Below are 20,987 nucleotides of genomic sequence, written 5' to 3' on the forward strand. Positions count from 1 at the left end.
CTCCTGAGGATGACACCAGGTCGACCTTTGGCCTCTACATACATGTACACAATTGTGCACTTGCACACTTACACAATCCCCAAATGCACACACAGAAATAATAAACAAATGAAGCCACAGTGTTAAGAGTACAAGTCAATTACTGGAGGAGGAGGGAGAGGTAGCATCTCAAGTAAACGGCTAAAAGGAAAAAGACCGGTTCCTTGCTGGTGACAACCATCAAGGCTACAGAAGGCCTGGACTTTCCAAGCCAAATAAGGGACAGTCACACGTGAGGGAAGCCAAGAGAAACAAGCTGACTGTGCTGGGGAGAAACTGAGTATTTTGGAGTCAATAATTCAAGTACAGTCCTACCTGGCCAACAGCCACCTCAGTGTGGCCAATGTTTGTTGGCCTTTAGACCTCAGCAAGCTGTCATTGTGAATGAAGGGGAGGGCACAGTGGGACACACCAGGGCCCACTCACACCATTTTCTTCTCCCACTCTTCTCTTTCCTTGTACCAGACAGCGGTCTAGACTTGCTGGCCACAAACAGCATCATATGACATCAGGGCTTGAGAAGACTGAGTGTTTTGAGATGACCAGCTTTAGAAGCCACCCTGAGACCATGCCACAGGACGGAGGAGCAGGGCTGGTGACTCACTGGCTTACCTGACAGAGCAACAGAGGAGTTCAACACATTGGTGACGGAACTTCTGTCCAGATCAACACAAAGTTCTAGTTTGAGGTGAAATAGAACCAGTAAATTACGAGAGGTACGGAAGACTGGGAGGGATCTATTCGACTGACTACCACAGAGCCAAGACAGCTGCAAAGAAAACACTTAGCTGGGCTGCATCTAAAAAGGAGGTCAATGGGCACACACAGCTGGACTGAAGGAATAAGTTACAGGAAATCAAATCCGTTTCAAGGAGGCTTTTAGCAACTTGAAGAACACTCCCGGAAAAGGGGAGCTGGGGCCAAGGATCCTGTGTGGCCTGAAGACAAAGTTTAGAAACGAGAGTTGAAGAAACGACAAAGTTAGCATGAAGAAGAGACATAGGGAAGACATCAGTGCTCTGAGGGAATTCGAGAGCTCCGTGAGTCAGCTGCTGAAGTCACTGAAAAGTGAAATTAGACATGTAACCCCCCAAAATAGGAAGCAGATACTCTATGACATAATTTTGAACCCAGGCTGTAGGCAGCACACATCCAAGAGTCAAGAATACCTTAATGTGCTTCTCGGGGGTAGAGCACACCTTTCATCCCAGCACTCGGGAGGCAGAGGCAGGTGGTTCTCTGTGAGTTTTAGTCCAGCCTGGTCTACAGAAGAAAGTGATATGAAGACCACCAACCATGTCCTTCCAGGGCAGTCAGGGCTCTGTTACATAGGGAAGACAGATCTCAAAAACAGAAGAAAGGTTAAGTTAATTCTACAGTGCTAAGAGAAAGGAGATGAGGCTGGAGACAGCCCAGTGGTTAAGACGCTTTTGATGGCTTGAGTTCAGTCCCTGGCACTCGCTTTGGGAACTCCAGCTCCTCAGGGATCCTTCCCCTCTGGCCGAGGACATTGCATTCACATGCCACATACCTACACATACACAGTACACCTACACATACATACACACACACCTATGTAAGCACATGTACACACACACACACATGCGCACGCACACACCTATACATGCATACACATGTACCCTGACACACATAGACAGACACACACACCAACACACACAGACACACACACCTAAAATCCAAAACCTAAAAGAATATAGAAAGAAGGTGATATGAGGACCACCAACCATGCCCTTCCCGGCTCAACAATAAAACCTAATCCAGTCACTACTCCGCCCTGAACCTTCCTCTCTTGGATCGATTCTACTTACATTATAAAACAGTTGCGGCCACAACAGATTGATACCAAATTCGGGGCGTTTTATGTATACTACGAGCTGTCCAACTCTGGACGCCAGCTGAGTGTGCCACAATCTCAAAAATACGTGGGGGCAGAGGGTGGTAGAGTAGCACCCTACCTCAGAAGGCAAGGGCTTAGCCCCACCTCAGACATAAACTACGAAATGAGTGTGGCAGGTTAGGCTGACCTAACTACAAGTCCAAGTGTAATCACAACCCTTCCCCAGGGTCAATAATTGGCTAAAACACTCCCAGAACTCAGGAAACCCGTTCACTTACAGCCACCGGTTTATTATAAAGGTTCCAACTCAGGAATGGCAGGGGATGTGCGTGCATGGGGTAGGTAAGAAGATGGGACGCCGGCTTCCTGTGCCCTTTCTGGCATAGCACCCTCCCAGCAGCAACCCAGAAGTTCCTGAACCCTGTTGTCTGATGACCTTTCAGAGGTCCTGTAAGAACAAGTCATCAGCCATTGTGATGAACTTAATTTCCAGCTTCTACCTATCCCTAGAGGGGACGATGGGACGAGAGTTTCAGCCTCTGAACGCATTCTGGTCTCTTGGGAGCCTACCCCATCCTGAAGTCAATCAGGCCAATCATCTCATTAGCAAAAAGGACAAAGAACATCCTAGCGATGGTAATCCAGGACCCAGGACAAAGGCCAAATCCGTGTCGCTCGAGACACATATCTTGGGAAATTCTGACTGTACACGAATCTCAAGCTCGGACCTTGTCACCAGGCCTGGCACGATGACATCCAGACAGGCCTATCTATGCCTTTGTCACAGGGGCTGTGCAAGCATCCTTCGCTTGTGTACGGTGAGGGCTTAGGCGGGAGAGGAAGGGATGGGGGCCATAAGCACAACAGAAGGGTCGAGCAGCACACAAGCTGGCGCCCAGGGACACTCCCGCCCGCCACCCATGTGCATCTGGCGAAGGCAACTGCAGGATCTGCCAGTCCTCAACAAAACCAGAAGCATCCCCACCCTACACTGAAAACATCGTGGGAGACCCTGGCAGTGACCCAAGACTAAGACTTGTAGCAACCGTTAAATTATAATGATGGTGATGAATGTCAGTTATCACACCGACCTGGGCCGGGCACCAGCATTTATCACAACCTCTATGAAGGTGGTGGTGGTGATGCTCTGCCTGTCTCTCCGACGAAGACACAAAGCATGGACACCAAGCGACGTGCGCAGTGCCGGGCTGCTGGGGAATGACGGAGGGTATGGTCTTGGGTCACACTGTATCCTGGTCTTGGTATCGGGCCAGCCTCCCATCCGTCCTCTGACTTGTGTTTACAAAGGAGTTCTTTTCTGAACCACAGTAGACTAAAATAATGGGCCCTAGAGCGGACGGACTGGTGAGCCCACTAGGCTGGGCTCAGACTCTTCCTTCTTTGTTTCAGGAGGCCAGAGGCTCTGAAGATCCAGGCATTGCAACTGCACCACACGCGTCAACCCACAAGGTAGTGTGTAAAAGGCAGAGTGAGTGGGTCTGGTGCCAAGAAGCCAGAGCCAGTTTATTTCCATCCCAGTGTTAAGACAGCCGGCACAGGTTGGGGCTGAGAAATGCTCCTTCTAATTTAAACTTTATTTTCATACACGCGCCACAGCTCTGACATGGTGAGCCTTGTGTCTCGCTCTGTAGAGGTCTAAGAGGAGGAGGAGGCGGCGCTACTTCCCTACGGCCTTTCCCATTCACGCTGGAGCAACCGGAGAATCCGTGAGGGTGTGTTTCATAGCAGAGAGAAGTCTGGAAAATGTTGGGGAGACTTAGAAAGCAAGGACTGTGATGAACCCAGCAGGCACTTCCTCCTGACGGATGCCGGGACGCCTTAACAGGGATCTCAGAAACCAATAGTAGCAGAGACAATAGCCCTTGTCCCATCTATCTCATGGCTGACTCTGGAGGTCTTGAGGATAAGGTTCCTATAGTTGCATTAGTGGCTTTAAACATGAACTAGGCCCCTGCTCTGCCACCTCGTGTGATGTCGTACTGACACGGTAAGATCTCCCTCTGGGCACTGAGCACGCACATACAGAAAACTCCCCCTCACCTATGCTTGGGGCTTTTGTTACTGCAACAGAAAATGAACTAAGGCCTGGGGTTTGATTCCTAGCACTCCCAAAAAGAAAAAAGAAAGTCACCCATCTTCTGGGAGCCTACACATCAGGTGGCAAGCCTAAGGAGAAATGGAGACATGTAATATCATGACTAGAAAAGGGGCAAAACGCTAATTTCATGAGTGCTGTCCCCAGGGTAAAGGCTTCTGCCCCTGTATTAAAAGTAAACACCCCAGGTCACTCTTCCCGAGTGCCCAAGGACAATGGAAGTACAGAGGTCTTTGACTAGAACTCCGTTCACACCCCATGAAGAATCACACCATTGCTTATGCCCCACCCCCCATACCACAAGAACTGGTCCTGACATCTTGCTGTCTCAGGACTCCACCACTGGACTCATCACCAGGCTGCTTGCCACAGCTCCAGGACTCAGGGACCTAGAGCCAGTGAAGAGCTGTCCATGAGTCCATCTGGGAAGCCACCTCGGTTTGTTTTGTGTTGCTGACGCAGAATACCACAAAATGAACAACAGACCAGGATAAGAAGTGTATTTCTCGTCGTGGGAAAGGCTTGAGAGCTTGCTGTCAGGGGCTGTGTCTGGGAAAAGCTTCCTTTCTACATCACAGCACAGCAGAGCATGGTCAAGAGGGCCAAGGACAGAAACCGAGGAAGCCAAACTCAACAACGATCCCCTCCCCCACCATTCCTCCCTTCACGGCGACAGAGTCCACTCGCTGGGTGTGGTCCGAATGACCCTGACTGACTTCTCTTAAAGGTTCTACATCTTGGTACCATCCTAACAATGAAACTCCAGCACATTTGAAGGCTCTGTCCCCATAGCACAGACAGACCCTGGAGCTTCCAGCCCACCATCCTGCAAGCAAAATCCATGTAGCCACAGACTGAGGGTGGCTGCAGCTACGCCCGGCTCAAATGGATGCCTGTCTACCCAGTCACCAACAGTTTTGTTTGGGATGGCTGTGTAAAGCCCCCAGGGATAAAGCCAGGTAGCCCAAAGGACGGAATCCCAGGGAAACTTTGCCTCCCAAGTGAACAAATGATAGAAAGCTCCTATTATCCTGTAGTGGGTGTGGCCCTACAATGTGCAGGACAGCTGGGTGGTAAATGATTCTGCTGGACCAAAAGGTCAACACTTACCACCAAGGTGCCAAAGCTACCCTCACGCCTCCTGTTTCCCTGCACCAAAAACAAGGACACAGGGAGGGCATGTGTCTGTTGGTCTGTCACCAAGACACAGGAGGTTTCCTACCAGGCACCACTGTCATCCCAGAACTCAGAGCTGAAGGCAGAAGGCTCAAAGTTCACCCAGGCATATATCCTATTCCAGCCACTGGGTGGACGTCAGCAGGGATGCTTGAGAACTTGTTTATGATGATGACAACGATCACACACACACACACACACACACACACACACACACACACACACACACACGACAGACTCTGATGATCACCATCTTTTAACACGTCAAAGACTCAACTGCTAAAGGTCATCCCAAAATTAGACTTAAAAAAAAAAATCGGTCAATGGATCTATGTGACTTGGATTTAAAAACAGATCACCTAAACCCATTTTCCCCCAAGAAATAGCACTTGGTGGATGTCTTCCTTGGGATGTCTCTTGCAGTAATAAAATGCCATGACCAAAAGCTACTTCGGGGCAGGGAAGGGTTCCTTTCTGCTTATACCTCTCAAGGTATGCTCTGTCCCTGAGGGAAGCTGGGGCAGGAGTGTAGAAGCTATGAAGAATGGTGCTCACTGGCTTCTTAATTCGTGGCTTGCTCAGGCTGCTTTCTTACCCAACTCAGGACCGCCTGCCAAAGATGGCACTACCCACAGTGGACCAGGCCTCCCACACCAAGTCATGTGTTTTTTTCAAGGATACCTTAAACAAATGAGTTAGGAACTGCCTAACACACTTGACTGTGGGCCAATCCTAGGGAGGCATTTTTCCAATTGAGAGCTCCCCTTCCTGAATGACTCAAGCTTGTATCATTTGGCATAAAACTAAGCAACATGGGAGTGGACACAGGCAGGGAGGGAAGACATGGGAGGGGACACAGGCAGGGAGGGGACACGGGCAGTAGGGAGGACATGGGAGGGGACACAGTCAATAGGGAAGACATGGGAGGGGACACGGGCAGGGAGGGGACACGGGCAGGGAGGGGACACAGGCAGGAGGGAAGACAGTACATAAGTTAGTTGTTAGACACAGGATTCATGTGGGGCTTTCCACTCATGAAAGCTGATGTGAACAAGTGACTGTAGAAAATTACTGTGCCATGCGTGGGCACACTAGGTTTGGGGGTTGCTTACTTGCTTGGTTGTGTTTTTGTTTTTGAGACCAACTAGGTCTCCCCCCCATGGCCGGCCCTGAACTCCCTACATAGTCAAAAACTAACTGAATTTCTGACTCTCCAGGTCCCATTTCCCAAACCCTGGAATCACAGGTGAAAGCCGCCGTGCCTCTTTTATGACAGTGTATATTTACTTATTTATTATAGAGACTGAATCGAAGGCCTTGTGCATGCTAGGCAAGCACCCCACCAACCAAGCTGCGAAGCTCGGTCCTTAAGAACTAACTCCTTTGCCAGGCAGGTAGTACACTCCTGTAGTCCCAATAGCAGGAGGCGGAGACACAGAGATTTGCTAAGCTGTCTGAGGCTTCTTGTGGGCAGGACCGGATCCAATCCGTTCACAGAGCTAATTCAAGCTCTGCACACACACATACCAGGCACTTACATGGCTTCTCTTCCTGACCCTTCTTTCCTGAGTGACCCATCTAAGCAGAGAGACTAGACCCCAAAGAACAGAAAAGCTTCCACCTCTCAGTGAAGAAACCCCAGAACCAGCATCAGAAAAGTATTGCTTTTCAGAGCATTCCAGAAAGCCAGGGTGGGAAAAGAACCTTAGGGCTTGCTGATGAGCGGGCAAGCTACTCCTCTGTCTCCAGTCCAGCGAGGGCAAAGTCATTATACGTTATACACTGAAATTAACTGAGTACAAACTCACACAAAACAGTGAGACATGGGGAAAATACAAGCACAGAGGTACTGTGGGAGGCCCTGTTCTTGGGGACAACACAGAAGCACTTAGGCAGCCAAGGACCAAGGCACTGCCACCTCGGAAATAGGGGGTGGTGTGTGTGTGTGTGTGTGTGTGTGTGTGTGTGTGTGTGTGTGTGTGTTGGTATGTGTATGTATGTGTGTGTATGTGTGTATGTGTGTGTATGTGTGTGTGGTGTGTATGTGTGTGTGGTGTGTATGTGTGTATATGTGTGTGTGCACGCACGCGTGCGCACACATGCGTGCACACATATATAAATGTGTTGTGTGAGGATAAATGTGTCAGGTGCAGATGTGTGTGGGAATATATTTATATACATGAAGAAAAATTACAATACAGAGAAAATGTAAACACTGATAGATTCAGGCAGATAATATATGTCTTTTTCAATACCGGAGGCTAAGTAATTTATGGAGAACAGAGTCTATCTCTCATAGTTCTGAAAATCATGGCCTAAGTCCAAGATCAAGACACCAGAATATTCAGTGTTCTGAATCTCCCATAGTGAAGGACTTGCTGTCCCTGGCACGGCAGGGTACAGAAGGGCAAAGGGGTTAATGCTCTGAACTTAAACCCACTCCCTGAACAGATGCCTTCACGAGCTACCTACCTTTTAAAACCCCACATCCATCACAGGGGCAACTGGAGTGTGAATTTTGGTTTCTTTAAGAGCAGAAATATAAGAATGTTTTCATTTTAATCCCAGGTGTGGGACATGGGGCTGCTTCAGACTTTCCGCAGTGGTTGACTATGATTTGCCTGGTGCTCTAACCACGGCGTGGTTTTAACAGCTGCAGGTAATTTCTGTGTGTGTGTGACATTTGGAATTCTGGGGACTTTTCAGAGGACATGTAAGTGGGAGGCTAGTTGGCCAGTTGGTGGCTGGATGCTCTTGGCAGCTGGTTGTGAAAAGATGATTCTGACAGCAAAAATGAACCTTGACCCATGGAACTTGATGCCCCCAATCAGCAGGAAGTAGTCACCCCTTTCCCTCTATCCTTTTTTCTCTCCCGCCTAGTGTTAGTAGATTGAAAGGGTGGAAGAAGAAAACCCTCGAGGTAGCCAAAAGTCCAGCTACAGGCAAACCTGAACAAAGGGACACTAGAAACCTTAGAACTCTTGTACCACCCTTGTGACTCTTCTCTAAGTGTGAAACGATGAGGACTCAAGGGGTTGTGAGTATGGAAGTTATTTGTGTGCTGGGAGGATCTTTAAACTGGGCTGGGAAGATGGCTTGGGTAAGTAAAGCTCTCTCATTGCATGCACGAGGGCCGCAGTTTAATCCTCAGAGCCTGAGTAACAAAGCCAGGCATGGAGAAGGAGGTGCACCTTCGAATCAGGGGCAGGACATGGAGGTGGAGACAGGAGGACACCCGGCAGTCACTGGACCACCAGCCTGATGCACTTAGTGGTGGGCTAGTAAAAGATCCTCTTCGTCCTGATACTTTGAGTCAGTCCCTGGAATCCATGTGGAGTAAGAAGAGAACTGATTCCCACGAACTGTCTTCACACACACACACACACACACACACACACACACACACACACACACACGATGTATCCCTTTCGTACACACACAAACAAGGTGGATGAAAAGATACTGAAAGCCGACTTCTGGTTTCCATAACATGTGTGTACACGTGCACACACGCGCTAATACCCAGAGAGATGCTTTTGTTTAAGGCAGCACAGCCAGCACTCATAACTGAACCGGCCCCAGGGTAACGGGATAGGTGAGTAAAGGAGAGACCTTCTTTTATATGTTTTTAATTTGGAGACATGTGATCATGTTGCCTACTCGGAGTAAAAATAAACAAAAGCACTTTGGAAAGTGCTATGAAATATCGATCATTTGGGGGTTACTTCAGCCGGAGAAACACAAGAAGCAGGACGAAAGCCACCTAGCAGGGTGTTGCCCACAGGGGACCCCATCACTGAGCTTGGAGATCTGACTGTTTAGAAAGGATTCATTCCAGACAAGTAAAGCTCTGGGCTTGGAAAAGTGTGCCCTATCAAGTTTCCGCATAGTCGGGTAGAATTCACTCATAAAATAAATTGTGTAATTTCCTTACGACAGATGATTCCCCATAGCCTCACTCTCCAAACAGAATCTCGTTTCTCAGACTTACTCAGGTGACTCCTGGTTCATCTGTCCCCCACCTGAAGCTGGTAGAGCAAGTGTTTGAGGGTTGCTGGAAACCCCTACTCTGAGGTGCTCCAACCTCACCCAGGAGCAGCCACCCATTTGAAGAGACTGACCCAAGAGCCACTCCCTGGATCGGCACTGAAGAGTGAATTAAGTCTAAGCGGTATTCCAAAGAGTGTTGGGGTGATCAAAGGTGAGAGAGCTCAACGAGCAGCGGCTCAGAATCGAATTCTGCTGCCCACCCCTGAGCTCCTTGTTGAGCTTCACGGGCACAGCGCCTGATCACGTGTGACAACAGAGCAGGACTTGAAGCACTGACTCATCTAACATGCGCAAGGTGCTGGGTTCAATCCCCTGCACAAGACAGACGGACAGACGGGCAGATGGACAGACACACAGGCAAGATGCTTCAGCCTTGAGACTCCACACAGAGAAGTGGAAAGTTCATCTGGCTTTGCAGTTGCCAGAGCACCAGACAGGGCACCCGCAAGCATCTTTCTCCATGTGTTTGCGCACATCCCCATCTCTCTGTGCTCCTGTCCCCTTCCCCCCTCCCTCCCTTCCTCTGCCCTCCAAACCCACCGTTACTACCAGAGCCACCACCATGGCTCCATTCCCAGCCTCCAGTGTTTTCTGGAATGCTCCCCTGGGTGTGCACACTATGTCTGGTGTGCCTGAAAGCTGCCACAAGCACCAGGTGTATCAGACGCGTCATTGGTGTTTCTGTTTGAAAGGGGGCAAGCAGATAACGAACGGGCAAGCCGCTGACTGACAAAAGAGGGCCTGTCACCCCAAGAACTTCAAAATCCTCTGTGTAGCAAAGTACATGGAACTCTGTCTGTCATAAACAATGCCTGGAAAGGCCCGGCAGAGTGCGTGTGGCCCAGCTAGGGGCATAGACGTCAGTGACAGAGATGAAACCAACTCACCCCATCTCCCTGAGGCTTATCTGCAGATGACAAAGGACACTCAAGAGAGGGTGGCCCGTGGGAGATCCCTGCAACAAGGACAGACAGAAGCAAAGGGGAAAGAGGAACAACAGTCACGAGAAACCTGGACTTCAGCCCAGCACCGCATAGAGCGGGGCCAGTCACCTAACTTCTAGAATCCAACTTCTCACCTATGAAATAGAAATAACAAAGCCCGCCCGAGAAGGTCAAAGTAACATAACCCAGATGAACACAGACCCTCGGCCCAGAAGGCTCCTCTCCTCCACTAATTTGCATCACACTCAGAACTTAAGGTAAGGGATAGAGGAGCTGGCTCAGTGGCTAAAGGGAGCTCCTGCAGAGGACCTGGGTTTGCTTCTCAGCACCCACATGGTGGCTCCCCCATGTGAAACTGATGCCCTCTCTTGAACTCCATGGGCCCTAGGCATACTCGTGATGTACGGATATACATGTAGCCAAAACACTCATAAATGTCTTTTTATAAAAACACTGAATTTACTTTTAAAAATCTGTTAGAACTTTAACTATGTCCCAAAATTTAGCATACTGAAGCACCTTTTTCTGTGTGTGTGTGTGTGTGTGTGTGTGTGTGTGTGTGTGTGTCCATGTGGTTCAGTGTGTGTGGAAGCCACAGAACAATATCAGCTGTCTTCCATGACCACCACTCTCTGCCGGCCATCACGCCTGTCCCTGCAGTCCACACTCGAGAGCTCTCTATATCCCAGGCTAACGGCCAGCATCCTAGAGTGTGATCTGATCTGGAAAGAGTCTGGGGATAAAATCAGGTGAGAAGAGTTTGTGCTGGAGTGGGCTGGGCCCTCAGCTCCAACTGGATCAGTGTCCTTAAAACCAGAAGGAGAGCAAGCACATGGGAAATGCAGCTGCGTGAGGAAGAGGAGATGGGACTGAGGCAGCTACATCAAGGGCTGTAAGGAGGGTAAGAGGAGCCCAGGGACCAGGTGGACGCTGGGCCACCCGGCCTCCACACATTACAAACGTCTGGCTTCGGCGGCCACGTCTGCAACTGGTCCTAGCAGCAACCCCAGGAAACAGATGCCTCTTTCCTTTCCAGTCCACCACTTTGAAGGAAATTTCCTGACTGGCTTCAGGAAATGGAAGTTTTACAACGATAGCTAAAAAGTAATACACCAGGGAGGTCTGTCTTCAGTGGCAGGGCCTTTGCAGAAGGAGAGACATGACTGGTTTGAGGGGGACGGCTACCACGCTGGATTATTCATAGACAGAGCCATGAGAATGATCTGTTATACAATTGAAGGTCAGAACCATTCCCTTACACACACACACACACACACACACACACACACACACACTCTCATACATACACTCACACACACGCTCTCATACACACCAACACATGTACACTCTCACACACACACGCAATCTCTCATACACACTAACACACGCACACTCACACACACACACTCACACACACACGCAATCTCTCATACACACTAACACACGCACACTCACACACACATTCTCTCATAAACACATCAACACACACTCTTATACATACACACTCTCATATACAAACACACACTCTCACGCTCATACACTCATATACACGCTCATATACATTCTCATACACACCAACACACACGCACTCACACACACTCAGACACACTAACACACACACTCACACATACTCTCTCACACATTCACATATATACACTCACACACATACATACACTCACACATTCTCTCAACACAGAGCTGACAGGGCATTAGGATCAACCAAATCCATGACTCACCTCCAACACCCAGTCACCAGGCAACTGGAGTAAGACTGAAGGCACAGCCACCATCTTGTTTATTCTCTCTCCTCTTTCCCCCTCCCCCTCCCCCTCCCTTCTCCCTTCCTCAATTCCAGTTTCACCTGGCTCATCTGAGAGCTCAGAGGAAAGTTCCAGTGTCAAGGAATCCCATTGTGGAATTGGTTGAGTCAATTCCTCAGTTCTGATAAGGTGACCAAACCAGTCTGCCGGGCAACATCAGACAACAGCAGCTGGGGAAGTACCAGCCAAGACAGTCTCCAAAGGAAGAGGGCAGGCTGCCATGTCTAACCAGTACTACGATGCTCGCCTTACCACAGGCCTCCTTACCTCCCACCCCAGATACAGAGCTGCACAAAACCTGAGGAAAACAGACTCAGGATGGGATCTGGGCTACAGCAGAGGTAGGTGTCAGACCACGGGACAGGTGAGAGCCCGCTGCCTCACTCAGGAAACCTCCTAAGATCTCAGGGCCTGGACCATCCATCCATGTGCAGTTTCCTGGTTCACCCTGCAGTCACAGGTGAACTCCACTGCACAGGAATGCTAACGGAGAGACTGCTGATCCAAGTGGCCAAACTGCAGGCCTGGCTACTGCCCTTTCTCTGCCTAGGAGCATCTCTGAGAGAGCAGAGAAAGGTCAGTGGCGGTCAGCACAGCTGAGAAGCCTTCACAATCAAGTCTCTTATTTGAGTTGCCTTGAAATGGAACCATATCAAACCTGAGGGAGGAGAGAAAGAAAAAGAAAGAAAACGGGTTGAGTAAATGGCTCGGTGGGGGGTGGGGGGGCTGAGTTCAAACCCTTAGCACTAAGCTGAAGGCTGGGCACAGTAGCACATATCTGTGAACCCAGCCACTGGGAAAGCGGTTACTCCCTGGAGTTCGCTGGCCAATCAGTCCAGGCAAATTGGTGTGCTACAGGTTCTTCAACACCCTGTCTCTAAAAAAAAATAAATAAAAGGTGGGGGGGCAGAGAAAAACACGCATGTACAGGAGAGGGTGGGAGGAGCGGGGGACATGGCATGGATGACATGTGCACACAGCGTACACCACACACAGAGGCGTCGCAGGGCAGAGCTCAGGGGTCTTGGAAGACTCCTGCAGTGTATGCGGATGGCATGGCACCGGTCCAAGACTGTGAGAGTTGACAGGAGGCCTGCTGCCCTGACTTGCTAAGGGAGTTACAGGTTCTCGCTTGCCTACAAATGTGCCGTGCGTCAGCCGGGACTGTGGTGAACAAAAGCCTACCATGAGACCACGATCTACATCTGCAGGCAAAGGGTCTGACTTCAGCTTAGACCCAGAAACGTGGGTACATCCACTGGGGAGCAAGGAATCCAATCCTTGTGGCGATTCACTCTGTAATGTTACCCAAGAAGGTGGCTCCCGGGGTACAGCTCTCCACCTGATCATTTCAGAAGACACCCGGACAGCAATGCCCATTCCCCTCAGCTTACAAAGGCCAGCTTTAAAAACAAAAGATGGGAGCTAGATGACTCAGTGGATGATGGCGTTTGCTGGGCAGACATGAGGATCTGAGATCAGATCCCCAGCACCCAAGCAAAAGCTGGCCATGGAAATATTTGACAAATATTTGCCAAAAGCTGGCCATGGAAATATTTGCCAAAAAGTCAATCTTCCTCTGGCTTCTAGATGTACTCATTAAGTGCATGTGTGCATGCCCAAACACACACACACACACAGGTGCACACACACATAAACACACACATGCAAACATGCAAGTGTATATATATGTACATCCATATATACACACACATATACACAGATGTGCGCATATATATATTTATATATATATACGCACAGGTACATACAAACACAGGTGCACACACATACAATTAGGTACACATGTACGCACATAGGTGCATACACACAGGTATACACACACACATACACACAGGTACACACACATCGACATAGACACACAAATATGTATACACAGAGAGAGGAGAACTGAATTCCAACTATACAGTTCAAATTCATCATCCCACAGCCTCAGTCTACCGAATGTTAGTATCTATCAGTTTTGGATTTTTGTTTAAGATTTTTCATTTTGCGTGTGTGGGCATTTTGCCTGCATGTATGTCTGTGTACTACGTGCATTGAATGTCCAAAGAAACCTGAGGAAGGTTTCTGATCTCCTAGAACTGGAGCTACATACAGATATTAAGCCACCATGCGGGTGCTGGGAATTGAACCCCAGTGCACCGGAAGGGCAGACAGTGCTTTCAATCACTAGGCTATTTCTCTAGCCCTAGTATCTATCAGCTTTGAAATAATTGTAACGTGAAAACGTCTATGGCCATAAAACCTCCTACACTGGCAGTTGACTCAAAGATTAGAACTAAGGCAAGTTCGAGGACAGGAGTGTCCCCGAGTGCACAGTGGCAGATGACTTCCGCAGTGGAAGGAACAATGCGAAGCCTCACTGTGTTCTCCGTGCAGATCCTGAGCCATTGCTTTCTCTTTTTCTGGATGTTAAAGCGATCCACTTTCGCCCTTGTCTTTGCAGCCTCCATACTTGCTTACAACTCCTCTTCAGTCCAGAACTAAAGGGGAGACAGTGTAGAAGAGCCTGGCCCATCTCCCTAACAGCTAACACCTTGGCTGGACAGTGGCTATTCCTCCTTGGACACAGCAAGACTGGAAAGAAATTAACAACATTCTCCAAACGTTTGTCAGTCTCCTGCGCCCTGCACTGGATTCACAAGCACTAACGCGGGTGGGATCGTCATCTAGAGGAGAGCCAAGATGCTGATGGCTGGAAGTGTGCACAGGGCCAGAGCCGCAGCCCGAGGTGCAGAGCTGAGAGTAAACCAAGTTACATCCGTGCCACTGAACCACTGTCCTTCTTGTCTGTGCCTGGAACGTAGCTCAGAGCACCTGCCTGTTGTATGCAAGACCCTGGGTTCTATCCCCATTTAAAATAAAAATGTCCTTGTCTATAAAATAGAGGTCATGAGCCCACTTTGCAGGGTTAACATTCAGAGCAGTGGTGTGGCTCCAGGCCACAGGTAATGTCAACATGGATAATCAGAACTCTAGTCCGGCATAAGTGGTAAAAGAAAGGCCAATTGAATTCTACACTAGAAGCCCTGGCAACTGGGGGACACAGGGAGAGGAGAGAGATGAAGATGAACACCTTCTAAGGACAAATGAATCGGGGCCATTCCCAAACACTGGGGATCCCTGACCTAACACAATTGCTTCAAGCAGGCCCATCTGGAGCCCTCGGAATGAGGGCAGCAGGAGCTGGGTGGAGAGTTTATGAAGAAGAAGAAAAGAAGAAGAAAGAAGAAGAAGAAGAAGAAGAAGAAGAAGAAGAAGAAGAAGAAGAAGAAGAAGAAGAAGAAGAAGAAGAAGAAGAAGAAGAAGAAGAAGAAGAAGAAGAAGAAGAAGAAGAAGAAGAAAGCAGTCGCAAATTGGCTTGACCTCGTCAGACGTTTGATACTGAAGTGTCTGAGCCAGGAAGATCTCCAGTGACCACGACAGCTCCTCCACATTGCGGTTGCCCACATAGAGAATGACTGATTTGTTCTCAGCCCCTCAGGCCTTCAGACGGAGCTCTGGTCACAGCCCGCCCAGGCACTGCCGCATGGGCACTGCCGCCCACAGGATTTCTGCCATCTAACTAATTTCCTTCCCAGCAGGCACCAGCTTTGGTCTGCCTTTCAGTTCAGAGTTCACTTCCTTTCCCCTCTATGGTGCTATGGCGCTCTCTACAAACCCATCTCTCTCTCTCTCTCTCTCTCTCTCTCTCTCTCTCTCTCTCTCTCTCTCTCTCTCTCATACCCACACGCACATCTTTTCTCTTTTAAATTTTAGGAGAAAGTGATCATAGCTTAAAATTCAGGGGGTGGGGCTGGAGAGATGGTTCAGTGGTTAAGAGCACTGACTGCTCTTCCAGAGGTCCTGAGTTCAATTCCCAGCAACCACATGGTGGCTCACGACCATCTGTGATGGGATCTGGTATCCTCTTCTGGTATGTCTGAAGACAGCTACAATTTACTCATATAAATAAAAATTAATTGAAACTGTTTAATTCAGAATTTCAACCCTTTTCGATGCCTGATACCCCAGCACTCAAGAGGCTGAGGCAGGAGGATCTGAAGTTTGGGGACAGCCCTGGAGTACATATGAAGCACCAGAGCAGGCAGGACAATTTAACAGCATCCTGTTTCAAAGACAATACAAACACAGACAGTAGAGAGAAGGCTCAGCGGTCAAGAGCACTGCTCTTCCAGAGGACCATGGTTCGATTTCCAACGTCCACGTGGCATCTCACAAGCATCTGGAATTCCAAGTTCTAGGGGATTTGGTGCCTCCTTCTGACCTCTATGAGTACCAGGCACATACATGGTAAACACACATGCAGGCGAAACATGCATACAAATGAAATCAACAAATCTAAAAAATGTTTAAACAAACAGGAGACTAAGGAGATGGCCTGGTGGATAAAGAGCTCACTGTGCAGGCACAAGAACCTACGTTCCAGCATTCACATAAGGAGGACGCCTTCCACATGCAAGCCCAGCACTGACCGGTGGGGACAGGAGGGTCGTCACAGCTCACTGGTCAGCCGATCTGGCCAATCAGCTCCACTCCAGGTTCACTGACAGACCCTGTCTCATGCAGTAAGGTGGCAAGTGACAGAGGACGGCAAATGATTGATGATATCTCTGGCCTCCATGTGTGCGCACACAAGGGGTGTGCTTAGATTTACACACACACACACACACACACACACACACACACACACACACGCCCCAAAAAAAGAAAGAATACCGTCAGTGGGATAAAGTATTCACTTAGGTGTGCAAACATCATAACCAGCATCTCTGGAACTCTTCCTCAATTACGAATCCATCCAGGGCTGACTCCCCTACCCCAGATCACTTCAGGTTCCTCACATACGTGGGACCAGACAGCCCTGTTTCCTTAACTCAGCCGGAATATCTTCAAAGCTGTCCACACTCACCTCACACTATGAGAACCCCCTTTCTCAAGGCAAAGTACTGTTTCCTGGTGTGCATGTAGCTCACTTTGTGGGTGAGGCATCTGAACTCAGCCTCATTCTTGTGTGAGCCGCTTTACCTACTGAGCCTCCTCTTCGACTGTTTAACCTGTAGGTGACAGATCCTTTTAAACGCAGTGCTGGGGAGGCTGCCTAGCAAGAAAGCTGACCTAGTCCACGTGAGGCCCTGAGTTCAACTGTCGGTACCTGAACAGGAGGAGAAAAGCAAGAGCATATCACACCACTCCACGGCTACAGTGAATTTAAAAAGAAATGTATCTTTTGTACTTGTTTAATATGTAGCGACTCTTGGTTTGAATAGTAGAGATATAACCAATCATGTGTCAAGGTGCCTTTCTTCTCTGGGGTCACAGCAGTGGTTCTCAACCTTCCTAAGGTGGCAGCTCCTTAGTAGAGCTCCTCATGTTGTAGCGACCCCCCATCATAAAATTATTTCACTACTTCTTCACAACTTTAATTTTTTTTTTTTTTTGCTACTGCTATAAATCGTAATGCTGGCTATCTGAGGGGTGACCCCCATGGGGGTTGAGATCCACATGCTGAGAACCAGTGGGTTATGGGGAAATGGGACAGACCGACATCAACAACAAACAGATATAACAATACTCAGACAATAGTGTAAGTGCTATGGACTGCGTTTGCTCACAGCAGGAATTCACAGCATGGGAAGGCACCGCTGGAGTGGTGACTTCAAAATGGAGTTACCTAAAGCTAACTCTGTGTGCCTCAAAAAGACAAGTTGAGGACTAAAGAGAGAGCTTAGTGATTAGGAGGACTGACTGTTCTTCCAAAGGATGCAGGTCCAGCACCCACACGGCAGCTCACAACCATCTGTAACTCCTGTCCCAAGGGGAAACGGACACCCTCTTCCGCCCTCCACAGACACTGCACACACAAGATGCACAGACATATCTGGAAGCTAAACACCCATATAGGGTCAATAAAAATAAATCTAAGAAGAATACTTTTTAAAAGGCAGGTTGAAAGTCTAACCCCTTACAACCATAAATGTGACTCTCTTTGGAAATAAAATCTTGGCAGAAATTGCGATGACATCATAGCGAATTCAGATGGGCCCTCGTCCAACAACTGGTGCCATTATGGAGAGGGAAAGTGGCCAGAGGCAGACCCTGGGAAGGGCATGTGAAGATGGAGACAGAGCTGCAGCCCTAGAGCCAGGAGAAGCCAGGGAGGCAAGAAGGACAGGCCCGGCAGGAGGCGGGCAGGATTCTTCCCCGGGGCTTTAGAGGGGTGTAGCTCAGCAGATAACTTGATCTCAGCCTTCTGAACTATGAAATCAATTTCTGTCCTTTGAAGCCTGTCCCATCTGTGGCACTTCATTAGCACAGCCCTGAGGACCTATCCAGGAGGGAACATGGAAAAATTGTAGGCTAGGCTTCGTGGGTATCTTGTCTCCGAATAGGGAGTGAAGAGACAGAATTCTAGACCACAGTTCCGACTTGAAATTTCTACCCAATGAACCCCTTACCTTAATGACCTAGCTGGAAACTAAGCCTCCTATTTGGAACCACTGAGCAATGGTGCATCCCTTCGCTAGGCCCATATCCCAACACTGACAAGACAGGGTCTCAACATCCTCAAGGGTTATTCTGCTTTTAAATGAATGCACTAGGGGTTCTCAATTGTCCCTGTGGGTAAGCAATGGAGGAGGTGCTGTAAGCCTTTGGGGCACGCTGCAGGATGTTTACCAGGCTGAGCTGAATGATGAAAACACAGTCCCCCAACACTCGGCAGCTCGCTCAAACACCTCAGAGCAGTTGCAGTGGCGCCTAGTCACAGCAAACGCCCAGCAAGCCAGAGACGGTCACAGAGTGAGCACCCTCTATGTCTTGACATGTAAAGCTGAACATCACAGGGAGGAGCTGGAGGGAGACCAAAAACTCTCATCAACAGGCGTGCCACTGGGCCTGGCCAGCTGAGATCAGGGTCACCCTGGGCAGAATCACTCCTCTCTTCCAGAACAGTCAGAGCAGCTGAGTGTCTCACCTCCTCAGGAACTGGAAAACCCTGTGCTTGTAACACAGAGGTTGAAGCAGACAGTTGCCAGCACCGGGGAGCAAAGCCAGTTCCCTCCCAGCCTTGCAAAGCCCCCAGGGCCAACCTAAGAGCCACGTGAGCACCAAGTCACCTGCCTGGCACAGGCACCACCTCCTACCCACCCCACGGGCACCCAAGTGTTCCAGCACCCATCACGCCTCCCCCGCCGCTGTCAACACAAACACCCACACCCAGGCAGGAAGCAAAAATAACTAGGCGCCTCATGGTATGCCTCATACCTCAACCCCTCCCCAAGCTCCCTCTCCTACACCTCTGGAGACACCTGGAGGGAGAGCAGGGAGGGGAAGAGAGTGGGCAACAAATCCACCCAGGGCTTCATCCATGCTGCCACAGAAAGTCAGATTCCCTTCCCTTGTGAGAAGCCAGAGCTCTGGGTTCCTCTCCCCAGGGCGGCCACACCACCTGCAATAACAGTTCCTGCTCCCAGCCTGCTCCTAGGTGCCTGTCAAACCTCCCGGATGAGCTGGCCCCAGCCTGACTCCCCGTTTCTCCAGCCTTCCCTGGCCTGAGTCACGTGTGTGTTTGTTTCTTCGGAGTACGTATATTAGTAGAAAGGCTGGAATGAGTGAAAAATGAACCCCTCTTCTGGGAACCCCCAAGCCAGACCCAGAATCTTTAGGAGACTCAATCACCAAAGGACCTTCCTCTTAGAAGGTCCAACTGTGTGTCCCTTCACCAGAGGTGCCCTCAAGTCCTAACTCCTAGAGCCTTTGAATGTGACAGGGAAACGGACCAGTGGGAGTCTGAAGTTAAGGCCAACGGGATTCTTTCTTCACCTACCAGCAATCACACCTGGGCCGAACTATGGCCTCAGGGCCTCGGTTGCCCTCATCTGTAAAAAGTGCAGGACAACCATGCCAGTTGTGAACTCCGAGACCCACACAAGGAGCTTTATGAAGCACTGAATGCCTGGCCTGGACTTCAAGCCAAAACGGGTTTTTATCTGTCCTAACCAAGACTTACGTCCCCAAGGCATGCTAATGCTAGTCTTCACCATAAGGGCACATCCCCCCAAGTCCCGGATTCTAAAACTCTCCATAGTTCCAAGAAGGAAAGGGCAGAAAAAGAGATTTAATAATACCAAGGAAATAGTCTTAAATTATTAAAAACCCGAGCTTCATCCTGGTTGCTAGGGTAAGGGAAAATAGTTTTAAGAAAATCTAATTTGAGAACCCATTTAAAGAGGCAGCTGGAACCATCAGGTAGAAACATACAAAAGAGCCTCTGTCCCTGGTCAGCAGGACACGGGAAGGCAGTGAGTATGGTCCAGCCTCTGCCCCTGGTCAGCAGGACACGGGAAGGCAGTGAGTATGGTCCAGCCTCTGTCCCTGGTCAGCAGGACACGGGAAGGCAGTGAGTATGGTCCAGCCTCTGCCCCTGGTCAGCAGGACACGGGAAGGCAGTGAGTATGGTCCAGCCTCTGTCCCTGGTCAGCAGGACACGGGAAGGCAGTGAGTATGGTCCAGCCTCTGCCCCTGGTCAGCAGGACACGGGAAGGCAGTGCATGCGGTCCAGCCTCTGCCCCTGGTCAGCAGGACACGGGAAGGCAGTGAGTATGGTCCAGCCTCTGCCCCTGGTCAGCAGGACACGGGAAGGCAGTGCATGCGGTCCAGTGGCAGCCGCACATCATGAAGGCTTGCCTCCATGCTGGGCTACAGAACAAAGAAAATGCCTTAGAAGACGTTGGTTTTATATAGTTTACCAGACAGAATCTTCTTCACCATCCCAGTTCTGGCTACTGTTTGGTCGAGTGGCTGAATGCCTGGGGTTGGGCTGGGGTTGGGTTTTGTTGTTGCTGCTGCTGACGTCTGTTTCAGCTTTGTTTTGTTTGAGACAAGATCTCATTATGTAACCCAGGCTAGCCTCAAAGTCCCGATCCTCCTGCCTGTGCCCGGTAAGTGTTGAGAGTACAAAT

At 49.5% G+C, this 20,987-nt stretch overlaps 1 protein-coding gene across 7 annotated transcripts in view; it reads right to left on the reverse strand.

Moving 5' to 3' along the window:
• The window catches only part of Tiam1 (TIAM Rac1 associated GEF 1), a 320,703-nt gene that overhangs the window by 265,426 nt on the left and 34,290 nt on the right, over positions 1-20,987 (reverse strand). The window lies entirely within an intron of this gene.

This window comes from Rattus norvegicus, chromosome 11 (genome assembly GCF_021556685.1).
Source record: "Rattus norvegicus strain SHRSP/BbbUtx chromosome 11, alternate assembly SHRSP_T2T, whole genome shotgun sequence".
Taxonomy (NCBI): Eukaryota; Metazoa; Chordata; class Mammalia; order Rodentia; family Muridae; genus Rattus; species Rattus norvegicus.